The 3,492-nt window shown below is 37.0% G+C and overlaps 1 pseudogene; it reads right to left on the bottom strand.

Annotated features, from left to right (window-relative positions):
* Nucleotides 1–2,514: 2,514 nt before the first annotated feature.
* The window catches only part of LOC105001713, a 2,628-nt pseudogene continuing 1,650 nt past the window's right edge, over nucleotides 2,515–3,492 (bottom strand).

Below are 3,492 nucleotides of genomic sequence, written 5' to 3'. Positions count from 1 at the left end.
CTTCCCTGTCCTTTGCCATCTCCCAGATCTTGCTCAAATTCATGTCCAATGAGTCAGTGATGAAATCTAACCATCTCATCCTCTGCCACCTCCTTCTCCTTTTACCCTTAATCTTTCCCAGCATCAGGGTCTTTTCCAATGAGTTGACTCTTCGCATCAGGTGGCCAAAGTATTAGCACTTCAGCCTCAGCATCAGTCCTTCCACTGAATATTCAGGGTTGATTTCCTGTAGGACTAATTGGTTTGATATCCTTTCAGACCAAGGGACTCTCAAGAGTCTTCTCCAGCACCACAGTTGGATAACATCAATTCTTTGGTGCTCAGCCTTCTTTATGGTCCAACTCATCCAGTCACTGTACATGATAAACTAAAGACTAACCTACTTACATGGGGGCTCCCCTTGTAGCTCAGTCAGTAAAGAATCTGCCTGCAGTGCAGGAGACCCAGGTTCAACCCCTGGGTTGGGAAGATCCCCTGCAGAAGGAAATGGTGGCCCACTTGCTTGGGAAGTCTCATGAACAGAGGAGCCTGGTGAGCTGCAATCCATGGGGTCGCAAAGAGTTAGACACGACTGAGCGACTAACACTTACTTACTTAACCTATTTATGTAAAAGGAAGAAATTGACATAAAGTTGTTCAAGACAGAAGACCACTACAACTACACACACCATTGTGCAGGAGCCTTTAAAACACAAAACAGAGTCTGACAGTTTACAGTAGACCCATGAGGAAACAATCATAACTCAGATCAACTCCCCATCCTAGAAACTCATTAGGTAAAAAATAGATTATACTAAATCATTGCTTTTAGAATGACTTAGTATGTAGCAACAGCTAACTGATACAATAATCCAAGTGAAAAGAACTGAGGGGAATTATAATGATAATATAATAATGTAAAATAATATATAACATATAATAATATGTTGCTTTTTTTCTAGGCAATTGTTGTGTTGCTATTTTCTACACAATAGCATTCATGATTTCTCTATTATTCAAGTTTATCACATACAATTTTATCAAAATGGGATTCCATTTAGATTTCCTTGTAGGTAAACAGGAAAAGCTAAACCTATTTGTTTGAAATTTGTACCTTAATCACAGGAAAGTGAAAAAGCAAAAGTCGCTCAGTCATATCTGAATCTTTGTGACCCCCATGGACTATACAGTCCATGGAATTCTCCAGGCCAGAATGCTGGAGTGAGTAGCCTTTCCCTTCTCCTGGAGATCTTCCCAAGCCAGGGATTGAACCCAGGTCTCCCGCATTGCAGGCAGATTATTTACCAGCTGAGCCACCAGGAAAGCCCAAGAACACTGGAGTAGGTAGCCTATCCCTTCTCCAGTGGATCTTCCTGACCCAGGAATCAAACAAGGGTCTCTTGCATTGCAGGTGTATTCTTTACCAACTGAGCTAATCAGGGAAGGCCGTTTATCACAGGACTAGATAGGAATTTAAGATCTAGTGAGCCATAATTTGGAGATATATCTATATCTATCTATCTTTCTATCTATCTATCTATATACCATGTATACCATTTAAATATGATATTCATGTTGTTCATTCACTACTCTTTCATTGATTATAGCAGAAATTGAAGTGGGGACTATTTTATCTAGAGCAATGGAAGGAGTCATTTATTTGTAGGCAACAATGGAAGTCTTCAAGTAGAAAGATACAATTACGCCAAAAAATTCTTCACCCCAATGATAAACCCCTTTACAGAGAGATACTAAATCACGTACATCAATAAGTAAATAGACACCATTAAAAAATTGCTTGCAAATATATAGTCTGACACAAATTTTTGCTGCATAATACTTAAAGTCTTCTCTGACTCTAGGTCTTATTATGTCAAAGTCTTTTTTGAAGTTTCTGTTTCACGTAGATGTCAATTAGAGACATGCATTTGATGCTCAGCTTTACCAGTAACTCCTATAGAGAATATAGACACTAGGCTAAATAGAGAATAATACACTGTGAGGGAGTAAAATCAGATGACTGTTTATGAAATACACTATCTGTTAACATCCACATTTTCTGAAAGAGCAATTATGGTAGTGACACTCCAAGATATGAAGAACTAAAATGTGATAAACTGTAGTTTCATGTTTTACTCTCCTATGAAATTACATAGTTGATTTGCTTACCTAGTGTTTTTCCATAGAAGTAACACAATTCTTGATTATTCTTTTAGCAAAAAGAAAGAACAATTACTCAGTACGAATTATATCATTTCAGAAGAATTTATTCTTAAGAAATGCGTGAAGCCTCATGAGATAAATGGGAATTTACATATGTTTCATACATGGTTTTGAATCCATTTGAGAGAGTAGAAAAATAATGAGAAAAAACTTAGAGAACAGCAAAGTTAATCAACGATGTTTTAAAAATTGTACAGAGAAGTTGAAATCAAAGAAATGGAAATATTAGGCTATAAATTGAAGAAGCAATTGCTATTATCACAATCTGATCAAAGAATCACATATCTGGCTATGAGGCTTTGAGCCTTGCTATCATGGGCAGTTCTTCAGCCCAAGGGCAAATGGCCCTTTTATAAACGTTTCCACCACAAATAATCTTTTCAGAGCCCTTTTTATGCATTTATTTCTCAGACTGTAGATGAAAGGGTTCAGCAAGGATGTGACCACAGTGTATATCACCGAGGCAATTGTACTTGAATGTGAGCTGTGGATAGCACCAGAGCTAAGGTAAATTTCTAAGACTTTCAATATTGTTCCATTGATCTATATTTCTGTCTTTGTTCCAGTACCATACTGTCTTGATGACTGTGGCTTTGTAGTAGAGTCTGAAGTCAGGCAGAAAATAAAAAGCTCAGAGAAAAATCCACACACCTATGGACACCTTATCTTTGACAAAGGAGGCAAGAATATAAAATGGAGAAAATTTTAAATTGTTCCACCCACCTAACAATTGGTGCTGGGAAAACTGGTCAACTACTTGTAAAAGAATGAAACTAGAACACTTTCTAACACCACACACAAAAATGAACTCAAAATGGATTAAAGATCTAAATGTAAGACCAGAAACTATAAAACTCTTAGAGGAGAACATAGGCAAAACACTCTCCGACATACATCACAGCAGGATCCTCTATGACTGACCTCCCACAATATTGGAAATAAAAGCAAAAATAAACAAATGGGACCTAATTAAACTTAAAAGTTTCTGCACAACAAAGAAAACTATAAGCAAGGTAAAAAGACAACCTTCAGAATGGGAGAAAATAATAGCAAATGAAGCAACTGACAAACAACTAATCTCAAAAATATACAAGCAGCTCAATTCTAGAAAAATAAACGACCCAATCAAAAAAAGGGCCAAAGAACTAAACAGACATTACTCCAAAGAAGACATACAGATGGCTAACAAACACATGAAAAGATGCTCAACATCACTCATTATCAGAGAAATACAAATCAAAACCACAATGAGGTACCATTTCACACCAGTCAGAAAGGCTGCTATCCAAA

This window comes from Bison bison, unplaced genomic scaffold, assembly GCF_000754665.1.
Source record: "Bison bison bison isolate TAMUID 2011002044 unplaced genomic scaffold, Bison_UMD1.0 scf7180017855128, whole genome shotgun sequence".
Lineage (NCBI taxonomy): Eukaryota > Metazoa > Chordata > Mammalia > Artiodactyla > Bovidae > Bison > Bison bison.
Note: the sequence above shows the minus strand (reverse complement) of the source record. Positions and strands in the feature narration are given on the sequence as shown.